The sequence below is a fragment of the Lotus japonicus genome, chromosome 1 (assembly GCF_012489685.1).
Source record: "Lotus japonicus ecotype B-129 chromosome 1, LjGifu_v1.2".
Lineage (NCBI taxonomy): Eukaryota > Viridiplantae > Streptophyta > Magnoliopsida > Fabales > Fabaceae > Lotus > Lotus japonicus.
In genome coordinates, this window is record NC_080041.1 from 12,668,464 (window position 1) to 12,688,557 (window position 20,094).

The window sequence follows — 20,094 nt, forward strand, 5'->3', positions numbered from 1 at the left end:
ATCACATTTATTAATATTTTTCTCTTTTCTATATTTTTCACTCTAAATGCCTATTGAATGTCTGCCATTGTGCGAATAACTATGAATATTTTCCATATATAATTGAAAGTAATTGGGAATCTATGAGTGAAGAGAAAATGGCTAGCTAATAAAGGTTGTGTGCCTCTTTGGCTTTTGTAGTGAAGCTAGTGTTGGTTTTTTTTGCTTGGTATGATACACTGGCTAGTGGGGTCCACTTTAAGCAACTGTCTTGCATCAGAAGTGATTCACACGGATGAAGGAAATAACGGTTAATGGTGATAGTAACTAATCCTGCTAAACTGGATCCCTGAAGCTTCCATCAACCTCTGTTGGGTAATATTTTGACTTTGGCAATACACTTTATTTTAATGCAGTCATGTACATATGAAGTATATAGGTCATTTATAATTCTGTACCATTACAGTGACTAATCTGTTACAGGCCCTCTTTATTCTTTTTCTACTCCTAGCTCTGTAATTTCAGTTTTTCAAATGTACAAATTGAACATAAACATGAAGGATTGTCATCACCAAACAACTCATAACTTAATTGCTTAATCTTTTTAGATTTGTGTGTGTGTTTTTTTTTTCCTAATACATGTATCATTTATAAAGACACATTCTCATTTGTGCCGAAAACATTCACATTTTAATAAAATTAACTTCTCATTTGTGTTTTTTTTTTGCAATGCCTAATACTTATATACTAAATATATTGGTTAAGAAAATTAAATATGTACTACTAATTAGTACTTACATTAACCATCAGTTGATTGTATTTATGTGCGTGTCTTGCTAGATATGTTATGTTTGTATAGTTCTTCTTTACTAGCTTCTTGCTCTGAGTTTTCTTCTCTAGCATTTGGCCTATTTGTTTTGGTTGAAGTACCCATCGTACTTCACTTTTATACAATTTATTGGCCTACCAAAAAAAATGTGTTATAGACCGGACACACCTTAATTTAGGGCTGCACATGGGTTGAGTTGGATGGATTTTCAAGATAATTAGGACTCGAACCGATCATAACTGTTTGGGTTGGGTTTGGTTGGATTTTGTGAATTTTCACCTACGAATCCGAACCAACCCAATCCGACAATCTTCGGGTTGGTTTGGATGGATTGATTGGATCGCTATATTAAAATAAAAATAAATTTGAAATATTGAAAAATATTAAGAAACAAGTACTTTAAGTCTCTAACATGCGATTACATCATAAGTTAATAATTATCGTCTACGCACATATATACAACAACACATAACTAAACAAGTATTTCAAGTTTTTAAATATGATAAGTAATTACAAACAAATTAGTCTCAAGGTCTCCTAAAAATCACTCAAATAATAGGATCCAAGTCTCCATAAATTACATACCCTACTAGTGTGATGACCCGTGCGTTCCACGGAAATTTTAGGTTGTTCATTTTTTTATATATTAATGAATTAACTTACATTTATTTAAATTAAACTGTGATAGTATGTATCTTTTTTGTTGTTGAAAAAAACGTGATAGTATGTATCTTACATGTTAGTTATGTTGTTTAATTGTAAAAATCTTCAATACGTAAACTGGATAATTTACGTAGTATAAAAGAATAAGTAAATACATGTTCATTCAATACAACAAATGTTAATTTTCCCATGCACAAAAAAAATACAACAAATATTACCAAAAACTTCCTTATACACTACATTTAAGGTAGAAGTTTGTATGTTTCTTGCATCATACAATATACAAATATAAATTTTGTTGTGTCGTTCAATCATATTTTTGTTGTGTCATTCAACTTCAGCTTCTGTCATCCGACAATGGCACTTCCTTAACTGCAAAAAAGATAAAGATTTTATCACTGTGGAAAAATAAAATGCATGTAATAAACCAAGTAAAAGTATTGACCAAGAGCTAACCAACTGTTCTCTCTACCAAAAAACACACATTAACATAACCATGTATCCCTTGACAATCTCTTGCAGCAAATAGAAACTTTTCTTTACCTAATCTGAACGGTTCAGCTTCAAGTGACTTTTAACTATTCTTCTTCTTCCACCTCCTCCCTCTAATAGCATCCGATGACTCCAAGCTCTAAAACTCACTCATGAATATTCGACACTTCATTAATAAATTATTAATTATATCCTTCCGTAGTAATTGAATATGATTATCATAGCATCTAAAAATTCACATTTCACCTGCTTCTTTGATCCCCTTGAAGTGCTACTACATGATATGCTTCTTTGACCCCCTAAAAGTTCTGCTATATGAGAAGTGAAGGATCATCCTTAGTAAAGCAATGCTAAAAAATAAACTGATCTATGTATTATTACTTCTAAGAGATAGAAAAAATTAAACTCATAAGATTTGCAGAATCAAAATTATCTAAAGCTAGGTATCACCAAAACAACATGTAACCAATTACAAAAGTTACAAATACATATAAGCCTGCAATATTATTATAAAAGTCATCTAGCTGCACATATTGATAAGACATCCCGTGGAGGATGCAATAGCTTCTAACATGAGAATTCACTCAAGACTCAAGAGCAATGCACTCAAAATTCTATATCTCCAATACAACTATCATTTATTCTATGCTTAATAAATGCCAAATGTCTATTTATCTTGAGAGTTCAAGTAAAATATTAGAATAACATAACTTCCAAGTGACAATTCTTCTTTTGAATCAAACCTTTACTTTATATAACACATTGTTTGGTTGGAGGGGAGAGGTTTTTTAAAACTTAAGTTGTTTGATTCAATTTTTAGAAGGGGGGAGGGAAATGGAGGGGACCAAATTCTCTCCTAACTCAATTTTATTTCCCCTTCAAAAGTGGGGGGAATGGGAGGGGAAATAATTATCTGAACAAAAATATCCTTATACTATATTAGAATTCCAAGTTTATTCTGCATATGTTCTCCATTCTCCCTAGGGTAATTCCTCTTCTTCCAAACGTTCTTCCTCTTCCTCTGATTTTTTTTCATAGATGGATATCACATGGTTTTTTATTTATTTCCGATTAATGTTTTATCAGGTGTGACTACCGTAGGGTTTGCTATAGTATACAGACTGAAGTTTTCTTTCGTTTTGATTTTGGGAGTGACAGAGGTGGTTTAGATCAGAAATAGATAGGTATATTGATGGGTTTGGAAAACGAACAAATCAATTAGTACAATTTTAGTGCAAATATCACTAAAGTTACGTTCTTTCTCTTAAAAAAGTTTTCTTTTTTAATACCATCAATTGTACAAACATGTGTTCATTGAATTTGGCAAGTTGCTGTAGAATGAACAAATTATCTTTCTAGTTTCAAAAAGAAAATTATCTTTGATTATTGTGATTATTTTGGAAATTAAAAATAAGGATACTTAAGTAATTTAGTGATAAAACTTTTTCCCTCCCCTTCCTGAACCAAACAAAAATAGTTATTTCTCTTCCCTTCCCTCCTATCAACCAAACATAATAAGTATTAAAATTCCTCCCCACTCCCCTTCCCTCCCCTCCATTAAAATCCCTCTCCTCCCCTCCCCTCCGTTGAACCAAACAGTGTGTAAAAGAACTATCATCATATAGGGCAGATGAGTTCAACAATAATAGTAAGCAATGTAACCAACTTAAACATTGACACCAAACACAATAAGCAGTTGGGAATTCGTAAAGATTGAATGAGATAAAAGTAATAAAAATCTCTTGCATTAATAGTAGTCTGCAAACAAATGAAGACAAAAAAAAAACAAAGAAAACTTACAGGGACCAAGAACTCAACGTCTTGCTTCGCTCACCCATTTTATGTTCAAGCTATCTTATAATGTCTTCTTTCCCCCTTGGTTGTTTAGTATAAGTCACATTAGTAAACTGCTCCAATCGTAAAAAGTTGCTCCGACAACTCTTGGTATTCGGAACAGGAATGGTAAAGGAGATTCTTCAGAAAGTTGATTGACGGAAAAATAGAGCTCGTCGGGGTGCAATAGAGGAAGCAGTCACGGTCATATAATCCAAGGGTGGTTTCTATGAGAAACATCTCAGCTTCTAATCTGGAATAAAGAAAAAAGTAAAATATTATTACAAAGATAGTAAAGAGGAAATAGTAGAAGCATAATTCTGAAGAAAACCCATCAGCCCACAAACTCAAAGGCAATTGAACAACAATTCCTTCGATTCTTAATTTGAATATTAGTTGGAATTCCTTTTATCTACTCTAACATGTAGGAGTACTCATAACCACATAAGAGAGAAAAGAGGAAAAATATGAACAGGATAAATAAGATAAAAAATTTGCAATCATGTAACCACATAGAGAGAAGAGAAAAGATATAGTACTTGTGCAATGAAACATATATATCTCGTAACAATGAAGAAAAATTTGAACCACAAATGAAAATAAAAACTAATTAGAAAATAAGCATAAACAATGTGTTAGGTAAGTTCAACATGTCAATGAAACTGAAATTTAGTTGAGAAAGGGTTTGTATTTCATTACTAAAGCACTTCCTTCTTATCTCAGCTAGAAAATGAACTCAAGAGAGAATGAGCATCAGTAATTAGCTGAATCTAGTGTGTAAGGATTAATGAAAAAGATGAAAGAGCAAGACAGAGACGTACTTGGAATTATGAGTTATGTTCTCATAGCAGTACTAATCCCACATGCACCAAGAAATATTTCTACAATGTTCAATGCAAAGCTTGGTGGGTTTGACAAAGCTCTGCTGACAACATAGGAATCAACCTCAATAGTCAAATTTTTGAGCCTCACTTCCACTGTTGGAGCTTTGCTCCTAAGTCCTGAGACAATAGAAATAATCAATCAGTTTAAATCATCTATATATTATATTGTGATCAAATATTTGATTCAGTGATTTCATTTTATCTTAAAAATAAATTTGACCGATTCTTTTAAAGGTTAATAAAGGGCATAAATAGTAGCTAAAAGGTTAGCCTCAAAGTGAAATGCTTGATACCTGCAGTTAGAAGGTTAGCCTCAAAGTGAGACACAACTACATAAACAAATGACATTAAGGGCTCGTTTGGCACGCCGTATTAGGCATGATAGTATAAGCTTATACAATACATTATGAGTTTATCCATTGTTTGGTGATGACATTGTATTGTATAAGCTTATCCATCAAAGTCCCCTTATACGTTAAAATGACGTATTATTTAATCCATCATGTGAGTGATGGATAAGACATGATAAGGTTGCGACGTATAAGTCACCATCACCACCACCCTCTATTGCTGCCAACTTACACCACCATTGGCACCACCACCACCACCACCACCATCCGATCACCGCCGCCGCCGCCACCACCGCCCTACCGTCACCACTGGTGTTGCCACCACCACCACCGCCGCCGCCCTACCGCCACCACCACCATAATCGCCGCCACCACAACCCTATCGCCACCACCACCATAATCGCCGCCACCACCGACACCACAACCACCACCCTATCGCCACCACCACCACCACCACCATTGCCTCCACCCTCCACCGTCACCACCACCCTACTAAGCCGCCACCGCCTTACTACCACCACCACACTCTATCGTCGCCAACACCACAACCACCATCGCTGCCACCACCGCCACCACCGATGTTGCCGCCACCGCCACCGCCCTACCGCCACCACAACCACCACCCTATCGCCACCACCACCATAATTGTCGCCACCACTCTATTGCCACCACCGACACCACAACCACCACCCTATCGCCGCCACCACCACCACCATTGCCTCCACCCTCCACTGTAGCCGCCACCGCCTTACCACCACCACCACCACCCTATCATCACCACCACCACAACCACCATCGCTGCCACCACCACCACCAACCTATCTCCACTGTCACCACCACCGCCACCAACACCAACCTACCACCATTGCCACCACCACCACCAACCTACCACTACTTCCATCACCACCGCCACCACCGTTATAATCACCTCCATATTTGATTTTTATTTTATATCATTATTCAATACTTCATTAAACATAAAATTGCATTAATTTAAACGATATGGTAAATTATACAGTGTATGTCCAAACGCTGTATAGTATAAGAAAATTATCAGGGCTTATACTATCAGGCCTAATACTATCAGGCCTTATACTATCAGGCCTTATACTATACGTCACACCAAACGGGCCCTAAAGCAGTACAAATGAAGCTTTGTTGCCCTAAACCACCTTCTTAGAGAAGGAGAAAAGCAAATTGAAAAATAAACAAAAAAAGCAGCAAATATTAAACAAAAATGCAGTCTACAAATGATTTTTTTGATTTTTTAAATTTGCATTTAATAGCGTGCAAAAATTATTAGAATATATTGATTAAAATATTAAAAAGGTAATTATTTGTAGTCATTAATTAAATTTTGATTGTATTGACTTTATGTATTGATGCGAGTCATTAAGTTAAATAATAAATGGTAAAATGTTTAGTAACGGTATGGGTCTAACATAGGAATTATCTTTTGATAGTCAGAAATTCTATTAAAACTATATTTAAATTCACAATAAATTTTGAATTCGAATTTTTTAATTTAAATTGGTATTTGAAAAAAATGTAATTACAATTATTCATTCGTTTTAAGTATTAATTAGAATCATTAACTTCAATTTCAAGACATAAATTTTTCTGATAATTGTGGGTATCTAAAATAGGATTTTTTTATTTGTTTATTATTAAATTCTTATAATACTCTAAAGATTTCTTTTTTAAATTTGCATTAATATCATTTATAATTTATTAATATGTTTCCCTACAAAATTATTAATATGCATTGATTAAATTATTAAAAAATAATTAATCATAGACATTAATTAATTTTAATTGCATTGACTTTAGTTATGGATTGAAGTCATTAAGTTGAACGATTATATTGAAGGAAATTCGAATTTCAAATATAAATTGAATATGGTCTTTTACCTCCAATATGTTTTAAGAAAATAATTTTTTTTAAAAGAATGTTAACTATAAACTTAAACATGAATAAAAATAAATAAAAATTAATGAACGAAATATATTTTAAATTTGTAATGTTATTAATTATATTCACCAATTATAGGTATTTATTGGAGTCATTATTTCAATTATAAGGGATTTAATGTTTGATTGATTGATTGATTTATTTATTTATGGACTAATTAATTTTGACCAATCAAAATTAAAAGATTTAGACCAATCAACAATAGCCATGTGGAAATTCAATGAAAACAACCAATAAAATGCTGACATTTGGAAATTATAAAGCAATATGACCCACATTGGTGGATGAGCCTTATATATTATTAAGATTAGTAGGTTAGGTAAAAAATTAAAATTATTAAAAATATATATTAAATAATATATTATTATTAGATGATTGAATTTCGGGTTGGATTGGATGGATTATTATGGAATCCGATATCCGATTCAAAGATGATTGGATCATAATAAAATCCTTCCGGTGGACCCGTTGACCCAATCCAACCCGCATTTTTACCATTTGATCGGATTGGGTTGAATGGATTTATTAGGTTGACCCGACCCATGTGCACCCCTACGGCTTAATTGACTAATCTGACATATGCAAACATCATTGGCAAATGAATTTCTCCCTTCCCCCAAACATGCGGAAGGTTAATTGACTAAGGCTATGTTTGGATTGATGGAACATAATGGAGCGGAGCGGAATGGAATATAATGGAACGGAATGGAGCGGAGCGGAATGGAATAAAAATTTCATTCCATTGTTTGGATATTTTACGACGGAGCGGAATAAAGTTACCACTACATTGTTTGGATAATGGAAGGAGCGGAATGCGTTATAATTTTTGTTATTCCTATATTATCCTTATTTTAAAATAAAAGACAAGCTCAAAAAGTAATTGAAAATTGGTAGTCAATATTCAATATCTTATGATCTGGTTAATGCCTTTGTTCATAGTTCAGGAAGTGCACACTTACAAATTATAGTGGAGAAAAAAATGAGAAACGATTTGCAGAATACATTATGCAGAACTCAACATCTTTACAAACTATGACAATCTGGTGTCTGCCTTGGTTAAAGCCAGAGGAAAAACTTGAAATGGAAAAAGAGTTGACCATGTGCCCAAGAAGATCTGCAGCATGTGTGCTTTTATTTAAATGAAAACCGGTTGGCTTGTACTTGCATTAGCATGATATTGTCGTAATTGACTGCTTTTCTAAGCTATGGCCTAAGGATTTTGTACTCGTTTTACAATTTTTGGAGAAAATGAATGTTATTAATTTTAGATTTTACAAAAAAAAATCGTGTATAGAAAGATTGCCTACAAAATATTTGATACAGGAAGAATCAAAAGATTCAATCATCAATGGCAAAAGCAAAGCAAAGGAGAAAGTCAGATTGTTACGTGATGGATGGTAGAAAATTAGGGCCACCAACAAGGAGAAGTTATGAATGGAGGTTATCATGGGTAGAATAGTATTTTTATAATTTAATTAAGTGATTAGTTTTTCTTTCCATTCCTTTCCATCCAATTTGGGGTGGAGCAAATATGAAGGAAAGTAATGGAGCATGATGGATCTTAGACCACTACTTACCACTCCCTTCCATCATATTTTAAATAAAACAAACAATGGATCACTCCCTCCTTCCCCACCACTCCACTCCACTCCATCCCCCTCCCCCAATCCAAACAAAGCCTAAGGAATCACCAAACAGAGGAAAAGGGGAAAAAGGAGGAGGAAAAAGAAAATAAACACAGAAGAATATTACTCTTGTGTTGTTTGTGACTTGTGAAGCTCATCATATGCATAAATGCATTTCAAGATGTTGAACTCATTCCTTTCTGTCGTCCATGAACAAATTATATTTAATTAATACTTTATGCTGTGGTTAGGATTCCCAATTCAAACATTGACTTGCATAATCTGAAACACATTTTCCTTCTACACGTGTCTCTCAGAAACAATGACAGAATCTCAAACACATTTTCCTCTCATATCAAGTTAAGCAAACAAGTCAAATTTATAAGTCAAACTAATGATGGATTAATTAAATCTATCATTCTCTGCAAAGCAAATTGTAAATACAGTACCCTGGCGGCCTGGCAGCATGCTTTCCTTGCTGGTTCTGTCGTACAAAGCAGAAACAGTTACCACCCAGAAAACAAACTAAGATTTTTTAGTTCACACATAAGAGTTTCAGAATGGTTTTTCAGAATTGACATACTTAAATTCTTAATTGAGGACTAATATGATCCTCAATATATTTTTTCATATCACATTAGTCCTCTTTAATCCTTAACTGAGGACTAATTTTATAGACATAAACTAACTATATATGGAGGATTAGCTAGCATGAGCTGTAAAAATAGATAGAGGACTTTATTACTATTTTGTTAAGTCTACTAACTAATTCAATGAAGGGTTTGAAAATTTTGAGGTTTCATTCCTTAATAGTTAATACTACGATGCTTATACATACAATTCAGTAAATCGCAAAATCCACATGTGTTTTTGGACATAGACCCTACCACCTTGCAATAAACATGTTTTGTAGGTATTTTGCATTTAGTGACAATCGAAAACTTCTTCCAAACACACATATTGCATATCAATAATTTCTGCTGCTTGGGTACGTCAACTATTATTGTTATGTTAACTAATGAATGAGTTTCCAAAAGGAATTAATATTTTTAAAGAGCGGATAGTAAGTTTGACTCTAAAAAGACACGAGGTTGACTTAGTCACTAAAAGATGAAAATACGAAGAAAAAAAAATAGTTTTTGGTCTTTACATATGTTTCCTGAAGATTTTTCCCAACATATGATTTTCTCATGGTTCTAACATAAGCTCTCACCCTTACAGGGGGTCCAACACACTTACTGCTGGATGAACACCTTGTTGGTAAATAAGAAAAATAGTTTCTAAAAGACAAAACAGAATCAATTCGGTACTTAAAAGTTGAAGATCACGATTAATGTAACTCAAAAGATGAAAAAAAGATAATTCATTTTAGTCTCTAAAAGACTAATTAAATTGAAATTTGATTTCATCTTTGAGTGACTATTATTGTCAATTTCCTTAGTAGTTAGTAGGGACACGGATTAGAGTGACACTATATTTTTCAATTAAGACCATGTTTAGAAGAGTTTATTTGAGTTTATCTTATAACATAAACACATATGCAAGTGCGTGAGAGCTTATAATAGTGTATGGTCTAGTTATAAGTTGTTTTGAACTTATTTTCCTAAGTTGTTCAAATTAGCTTATACATACTATAATTTATTTTCAACTTATACTAATAAACTTCTCATATTATAGCTTATGAGTATACGTTAATCGCCTTAAGCGCTTAACTAAGCCGTTACAAACGCATCCTAAAATGACTATGGACTCTTTCTAAATCATCTATGTAGAGCATTTGGCAGGAAGTTCTTGTTAGTTTTAGTTTTAATAAATGTTGGGTGGACTTTTCTCGGGGAGTAATATCATTGCAAACAAAGGACTTATTTAAGAACCATTTCATTGAATATTTAAATTATATATTAGTCTGACTTAATCACTTGGACTGGTGACATAATATGATATTCCCATGCAAAAGCCGCTCCCAAGAGAAACGATAAGGCTACAATTTTTTGCTGGCATAAAGAATGGAGTTACTTGTGTAATTATGCTAATGTTTCTGCACGTTTGTAACGGTATAATCTACAATTAAGAATGAAGTTTTAGTTTTTTGGTCTATCGATTAAGATTGAGTTTGAACAGCCAAACCTTGTGCACCACATGATTAATTTAGGCCATGAAATTGATGTGTAAAACCTATTTTAATCGCTATCAATTCAAGTTTATATAAATTAATGTGATCAAATTGATAGCTCAATTCAAATATATCACAGTTTAATCATTCTACTATCGATTCGAACCAGTCTCTTTCAACTTTTTTTTTTGAGCATATCTTTCAACTTTATTATTGTATATGCATAAACTACACTTGAAATTTGAGAATATAAACTTTAAAGGACGAAGTTAATTAGTAAACTGATTTATGAATCAATTCTTAAAAAGAATCTTTCATGGACTGAAATAGAACTTTACTCTTATTTTTCTAAAAATATGAAATTTATATGTTTAAGTGATCCTTCTAATTTGAATTATGTATAATTTTAGCCTCTAAGATTTTATTTTTTTTGCAAAACAAGTCTTTATTTTTAAAATTTAAAAAAATTAGTCTTGTCATCAGTTTTCTTCTACCAAAAAGTCTAAGCTCTCATTTTCTATCTTAATATTTGAGGAGCTTATAATGATTTGGAATATAAAAAATAAATTTTGAGTACTTACCTCTAATAAAAGAGCTATGCTATTTAGTACGAAGGAATGACAGACAAAAGACAAGAATAGCTGAGGTAGGAGTATTAGAAACCAATCCAAATTGAAAAATCATGAGATAGTGATAATTAAGTTTGAAACAAACAAACCTTCAAAAAAATAATTGAAACAAACAAAGGAGCTGATAGGGTCGTGAGTTTCGTACTCTACTATTAAGCATTTCTGCTAATAAAATACCCTTATCAGTTATCATATTAAATACCGTTTTAAGTCCCAACAAAAAGAAAAAATTTGAATCAATTGAATTAAAAAGCTAATAATAGATGTAACCAAAAAAGCTAATAATAGATACAAAGCAAAGTGCTCACGAACAAGGACAATATAACCATTTCTAAAACGAATTAGAAAATGTTGTGAAGATAGTTATAGGTACATAATTCCAACAGCAAAGACAATAACAGAACAGAAATGAATCATGTAAACTATAAAGATAGTAAGATGTCAAAGTCATTGACTCGTGCTATTATATTATATACGGAAATTGTCTTCACTCCCATGCAACTTGTGAACGATAGTTCAAAATTACATATATGTTAACTTTTTATTTTTAAGATGGAGAGGCTAAAATCATCAGCAGTCACTGTTGATGATTAGTGTTTTGTGACCATCCGTAATTACTTAATAGAATCCTATAATGAATTTAGAGGTTATAGAATGACCACTTTATAACAACTATCAATCAAATTTGGCCCCTCATCCTACAAATAAATTTGACATCATTCAAGCAATTGGCCCAAGTTTCAGATACTAATGCTACTTTTACCTTTAGGCAAAAATTCTATTAACTCACCTACATATACAATATATGCTTTAGGTATGATACTATTGGATTTTACAAGATATTTGATGCTTTTTTCTATACATTTATGACCTGCAAAATGAGAACCTTCCTGTTTGCATCATTACCCAGTGAAATGCATCTAACGGTAACACATGATTTGAGGTTCTGTACAAAAATCTATTTGAGGAAATTTTTAGTTAACCTGTCCCTGAGGTAGTCCCATGGTTAGGAAGGGGAAGCCCTAAGCACCCTCTAGTAGAAGTGCAGCAGAAGTCTAACTCCAGCCACAACATATTTTTATCAAAAAATTACTAATTGAAAGGTTAACATGAGATTCAACTCACCCAACTTCGCTGCATCTTCAAACTGAGAAAACTACCTGGTTACCCTTGTCCCGTAGTCCTTTGCGTCTATGAGCTCCAAACCAGTGTTGTCAAATCGCTGGCGGACCATCGCGGTGAGCCAAAAATCCGCTATTTCGGCCTCTATTTAGTGGCAAATAGCGGAATAGCGCGCTATAGTGGGCAATAGCGGCGTTGCGATTAGCCAAAATTCTGCTACACTATAGCGGCGTAGCGCCGCTATTTGATAACACTGCTCCAAACAAAATTAGGGTGTGAATGTGAACCACGATACTCTGCAATGTCAGAATGAGAACCCGGCCTTGAATGAGAACTACCAAGGTTGATCACGGATTCATACGTCATAAACAGCAAAACTGGTTTCAGGAAGCCATAATACTTTAGCTATAGTTAAACAACAATGCCAGTATCATCATGGCTTTCTGTTTCATTTGAAGGGATGTAGCCCGTTTCATCAGGCATCAAACTTCCCACTGATGATTCACTCTGCTTGTGCTGCAAATGCTCAGAATGCTGTTCAGGGAAGACCTCCGCCTGCAAAGATGGAGCGATGTTATTCACATGTAGCCATGTCAGTTCCCACAAACTATCACCACCTAAGGCACTTCTCTGCACCAGTATAACCTTTGTCTTCATAACAAGCAAGATGTTCTTAAGCACCTCAGGCACTAACTCTTGAAGTTTCTCACTTCTTTTTCCCCTAACTTTCACCTTCATATACTTTTCCATTCGGCTTAGGACACCTAACCATAATTTGCAGAAGGTTGCCAATTGTGACAAATCTTGGAGTATTTGGAGAAAAACTTTAGATAAGAGCTTCATGGCTAAGATAAGCGTGCCTTCCATGTTGCGGTAATCCTTTTGAGAGTGACCCTGTGAAATTTCAAGCAGGTCATCAAGCACAGTAAAGATGACCAGATCAAAACACTGTAACCACAGTCCATGTGGGAGATCAATCCCATCAGCTCCTGTCAAGCACCTCTGCAAAGATAATAATGGATGATTTCTAACCTCCTCTCTCTGGTCTAAGCACACTTTCCTTAGCCCCTGCACAAGCCTCAACCACATCTCCCCGATATCCTGGGACAACTTAAATACTTGCTCTTGATCCATTGCTTCCTTAGCTTCGTTACTCCACTGTGACAAGCAATTGACAGAGCCTGCCATGAGATCTAGTGCCTGTACAGATCGCTCTGCCTGTCCAACACGAGATTCAGCAAACTGCCTAGCAGCATCTACACAAAGAACATAATTAGCTGGCATCAGATGGGCTGCATTGGACATTATGAACAATAGTGCATCAAACCCAGTCTCATAGGCTTCTAGGTGTCTAGCTGTGATGGCAAGTAGTGATGTAATTGAACGCCACCCTACCAGTGATCTGAGAATACAAGTTGCAACCCGGGCATCAAGCTTCAAGACAAGTTGCAATGACCTAAGAAGTTCATCAGCAATGTTCTCTTTGTAGGGAAGCAACCGCTGGCAAATCCTCAGGAGTCCGAAAACAGCCTTATCTACAAGAGCACAAGCCACAAGGCATGGCAGTTGACTGAACAATATTGGAAATATGCTCATACACACCCTGCCAAAGAAGTGCAATTCTATCCCTGTTATTCAAAGTTATTGCAATCAGCAATTCCAGGCAGAAAACTGCTGTATCTTCATCCTCAGGGGTGTCGTTCCCTTTCTGAGCTCGACCTGCAGCCCAAATGAGTGCTCTTGCAAGCTGCAATAGAGATTCAGCTTGAAGAAATTTACTCTCAGTGAATATGCTGTCAATGTGACACTTCTGTATTGTTTGTAGGGTGCGTTGGTGAGCAGCAAGTTGTTGTTCAGTGGGTTGTAATCTTGGCTCTTCAGATTCAAGAGATAAGAGTTGACTAAATCTTCCCATCAATCCTGAGGATCTCCTTGGAGTACCAATAGGTGGCATATGAGCTGAGGATATAGAATTTGCAATAGGTTTTCCATGCCCAGTTTCAGAAGAAAGCTCTGACTCTTCACCTGTATCACTGGCCACACGGGCAGGAAGAAGACCTAGCTTGTGCAATCTAAGGATGCAATAAAGAATACTTCTCCAACCTGTGCGAATGAAATCACCATACCTATTTGCAATAGTGAAAACTGTTACAGTTGCCATTCTTGCTTTTATGTCATCTCCAAAAGCAAGGACCGGTTCTTCAGCTGATGAAGGGTTCAAAAGAGTAGTGAACTTACACAGAGACACTACCAGATCATCCAGAACATCTTCAAGATGATGACATGCTGAAATCTTTGCAACGGCTAAGAAACCATCCATGCATGTTTGGTAAAGCCTCCTTACTATTAATAGTGAGAGCTGTTTTTTCTTCCATCACAGTTGTTGTCCCAGCACTCGCGTTGGGAGCAAAGTTTGTGGATAATGGCTGATTATCATATTCAGTACTCATGCTTCCATTCTCCAATCTTCTATTTCCAAAAGCATCCCCATTATTTAAGTCTCCTGTCTGGATAAATAACCAATAAAAACAAGTACTCATTCATAATTGTCCTCAATATCAAATTCAAAATTCATTTGTTGAGCCACCAAAAAGGTTTTCATTTTATGCAAGACAATTAATAGATTCTCTTCAAACATTTGCATATTTGACTACTTAAAGTCACTATTAGTAACCATCCACAAAACAAATCCTTCCTTAGACCCCAACTATACACAAACTGCAAAACTACTCCATTTACTTTCGTGGGATGGGGAGACAAGGAAAAGGGAGGTCGGTGAAGTCCACACACTAAAATCCATGGTGTACAAATTATGACATAAATTGGAAATTGGAAATTTAAATATGGACGTGATAATATTCTAATCAGATAAAGAGAAGTGAAGCTTTCTTCTATAGATGATTCAACAAATTGCAAACAGAGCCAATAACTTATAGCATAGTACTAGTCTAGTAGTTTTGCATAAAAGGAAAAATGATTAAATGAAAAACAAGAATGTAATCTATAAGGTAACATGAATTGTGTACCTCTTGTTTCAAAGTAGAGCTTCCACTAATCAATGCATGTTGTGTCTTGTTGACATCTTGAAGGTGTGAGAAGATACACCTAACAAGCTCATGCACTGTATACCGTGCTATCTGCTGCAACAACTCACCTCTGGTTCTGGCCTGATGAGCTATCCGAAAACACGTATTAACTATGGTGCAAACATGTTGGTTACTTAGCATTGTAGATGCTTTACTTTTCATACATGCCAGGAGAACTTGAAGTATCTTCATTAAAACAACTTCTTCTGATGCAGGATCAGTCACCTCAAATCTGCAGCTAGTGACAGCATCAACCACCAAATGCATGGCATCCTCAATATTGACAGTATTTTGATCAATCACATCCAGAGTTAAGATCTTGTAAACAGATGACAAAGCAGCACCTGTAATTGATGCACTAGTCTCATCTGATCGAATCACATCCAGAAATGGCTGGAGATACAAGGTAGGGTTAATAGCATGCCAAGGATTCTTCCATGAAAAGATTTGTTTCCTTAGTGACTTCAAAGACTGAATCAGAGTGTTCTCCATCTGCTCATCCCCTGAGATATAGTGCCCTCCCCATCTTACATTTCTTTGCATGACTGCCAAAATAGCACCAATTTCTGAATTGATCATGCTTGCTAAAGTTGTTTTGTGAGGATATGCAGCATAACACTCCTCAGGCTCCTCCTCTATTGCATTAATAGCAGCTTGAAGCCTTAGACGTCCCATTTTCACAATACTCTTTGAACAGAAAGGATCTGGTGGAGGTTTGACAACATAACACCTTAAGAAACATAATCCCTTGGGAAAACATACTTTGAAATAAAAAAGAGAGACAAAAAATACAAACGAATCTGCCAGCAACTAACTAAAATACCATGAAAAAAAAATAAACATATGAAATGCAACCTAAGAATCATCCAAATTGATCAACATAGTGCATACATGTTGAACACAAAAATCTCAGGCCCGGTTTCATTTTAGTGTGACCCACATGAAATATGCCCAATAATTGAGCGTATGTTGGAAAGAGTTTGCTGTTAGCATTTCTCTAAACACTAAGCAGTAAGCACACACAATCATGCACATACAAAAGCAGGATCATAATTGCGTGAAATATTCAAATATGGCATTGGTAAATCCACACAAAATGATAATTTTAACTGTCTAAACCAAAGATCACAGCATCCTCAACCTACTAAGATTGGGCTAGCAGTGAGAGACTTGAGTAGTTCGCACACGATCTTAGATTCAACCTTCATTGTCACAATTGTATACCAAAAACAGAATACAACAACACCCTCTGTCTCAAATGCAGAAGCAGGACTCCACCTCCACCACACACATCTTTCTTAGTTGTTGTTAAACACGGATTGTGGAAAATGGCGGAAAGCCAAAAATCCGCTATTTTAAGCCCTCATAGCAGACAATAGCGGAAAGTCGTGAGCCCTCAGAGCATTACGCTATAGCACCACTGTAAGTCTGTAACCGCTATTTGACAACACTGCTCTGAATTGGATCACCTCACATTCAACCACATTATCATGACTATCCAAAAAGAAGCACTCCCTCAGTCCCTCCTAATACAACATAACCTACCCAATCATGTCAAACTCATAATCAACAGATAAATTCCAACCCTCCGTCACCACCATTATCAAATTCAAAAATACACAATAGAAAGGGGCATTGACTTCAATTTGACTTTAAAAAAAAGATCAAATTTTTACATTGGAAACATTGAATCCAAAACATCATTAACAAATATCACAAAATGGGGTCTTGAAAATGATCTAAAAAAGAGACCACAACTACAATTTGATCCTAAATCGATTATTTTCACCTAGACAACTTCTCTTGCATCTCTATAAAACATGATCCTCACTCTCTCACACAATGTTCACTTTCATAATTCATTAGAACACAATTCATGGGGAAATTGAACTGGGTTTCAACTCAGAATTTAGTTTTGAACAGTGTGTCTGGTTAGGCTTCGATTCCGAAGCATTGAAGTGAATTGAGACAGAGAAAACTTGAAAAAGGGAAGAATGAAGAGGAAGATGGAGAAGAAAGATGGCTTACGAAGATGGTGAGCTCAGCTGAGTCGAGGAATCGGAGCGAGTTACATTGCATCACTGAGTCACCAGTCTCGCCATTGTTTGTGGCGGTTTTTCTTTCTTTCTTTCTTTCCCTCCTTCAAATCTCTTTCTTTTCTCTTCTTCATACCCTCTCTTCTTCTGTTTTTCCACTTTTTTTTTTCTTTCTTTTTTTATTTATTTCTTTTACAAGTAGTTTAGAATAATTATTTGTTGGCATATCAATTCCACATCCACTTAATAGATAAAGGGAAAAAAAAAGAGATAAAATATGTGATATGATACCGAAAGAAAGAAGAGAGAAATATAAAAAAGAAAAAGAGAGAGAACGAGATGGTTGAGAAAAAGAAATGTGATTGAACCATAAATCAATTCTCTATTGCACGTCTTTATAATTTGAGTTGGGTTTCAGTTCGTAGTATACGTCTTACTTACGTGTTTGACTTAATTCCACATTTAGAATTTTCCAATAAATGTCTTGTTTTTTGTTTAAGAATTAGTAAGTTACCCGTGCAGTTGCACGAATCGCGGCGATTGCGATCGATTTTACTAAACAATTTTTTATTTAAAAATTACTTAAAATTAACTAATCTCTATCTAATATAAAAATTTATTATGCAAGAATGTTTAAAAATATTTTTTTAGCATTGATATTTTCCCGCTGATTAATTAAATTATTTATTTACACATTGCAAAAATATTTAATAGTTAAGAAAAATATATAAATATTATTTATTCAACCATTGAAAAAATAAATGTATATTAAAAGTTAATGTAAAATAATTTTGTATAAATGAAATTATAACTAATCTCAATGTAATATAAAAATTCATTATGTAAAGATTTGTATAAACTAATTTTTTATCTTTTTCTTTATATAGCTCCGCTGAGGCTAATAAATTCTCTGTTCTTTATTGATGAACATGAAATGAGTAGATATATAAAGGATAAGAAAATTGGGAGCCATATATTTACATTAGTGTATCGTGTTGCTTCTAATGACTGGGCTGAGCATAGAGACGCGAGAGAGTTTTTTTTAACAGAAGGGGTTTGTCAAATGTTACGGTGCTAGAGAAAACACTTACGAGGACAAATATGATGTAGCGTTAGAACTGACTTCATTTAGCTCACTTTCACACGTCTTAAATTGAGAGCAACCGTTGTTGTATTCAGTTTCAAACGGACATGTATCAAGAAGGATAAGAGAATCCTGACCAATTGGAAAATCAAACTTGTTTACCTTACATAAACTCCTCAAGGTCTATGTTGCGTGCACAGAAAAATGATTCATTGCAATATCAAGCTAGATAACATCTTGATACTTCATGATTTGAAGAATAAAAAAATATCAAGATGTTCACGGGTTTGATATGACAATGAACAAATCTTTTCTCATGACTGCATCATAGACCTTAGAGTATTTATGTAAGGTAAACAATTTTGGCTTTTCAACTAGCCAAGCTGCGCTCGTTATATTTGATACTTGGTCGTTTGAGATTGAATGCAGAAACAATTTGATCTTCCTTCAAGACGTTTATAAGCAAGTAAAATAGAGTCAGCTCTAACACTACAACATATACATGTTCATCCTCATGGGTGTTTTTTCCGCCATCATAACGCTTAAGAACTTTGTGTGTGAGTGAGTTACCTTTGTTCTTTAATAGTAGGTTCACAAACTCTTCTGGATTTTCAAAATTCAGATTTTTCCCTAGTTGATAAGTCGTTGCTATCTCTCCTGGACGGTTCTTATATGTGATCTCCAAGTGCTGAAGAAGTTGATGATTTGATGGCCAAAGAAAACATGAAGGTTTTGGCGGACGCAAGATGCTTAAGTTCTGTTGTTCTTCCTTTTTATGAAGAGAACATTTCTAATGGGAACAATATTAAGAATCGTGGCAATGATATCAGCCAAAGAATAATTGGACTTAAAGTTAATTAAGATTGAATATCGTCACTCTAATAGAGAAAAAGCATTTAGAAACTTTGAATATTCGATTGAAAAATACGCAATATGAGACAACAACCTTGGTTCTCAAAGAGAGATGTGAATGAAACATTATTCACCTTGGTTTCGTCATTCAACATGCATCGGAAAGCTGAGTTATCATAAAACAATTCATAGCATATCACGGAAAGCTGAGTTATCATAAAACAATTCAACTTATTTTACTTCAAAATCAATTATGGTATCTCACATCTATAAGCTAATCACGGAAATGTCTTCTCATAATTGATTTTGAGTTTATAATCAATTACATAATGATTTTCACACATGCACCTAGTGATTGCAAAATTATATCAACTGCTTAATGAAAAGTTTATTCAAACTATCCCATTATTTTGCACAGCATCATCCCATTTGAAACTACTGTAGATTTCCTGGAGGCATATACATGTTCAAAGGTTGTCTAAGGGCTAACAAAATCATAATCAGACCAAGTGACCAACCATACCTGTTTATAAGATATAAATCAA

The 20,094-nt window shown here is 34.6% G+C and overlaps 1 pseudogene; it reads right to left on the bottom strand.

Annotated features, from left to right (window-relative positions):
- Nucleotides 1–12,018: 12,018 nt before the first annotated feature.
- Nucleotides 12,019–17,753, bottom strand: LOC130733696 (ARF guanine-nucleotide exchange factor GNOM-like; annotated as a pseudogene).
- Nucleotides 17,754–20,094: the final 2,341 nt, after the last annotated feature.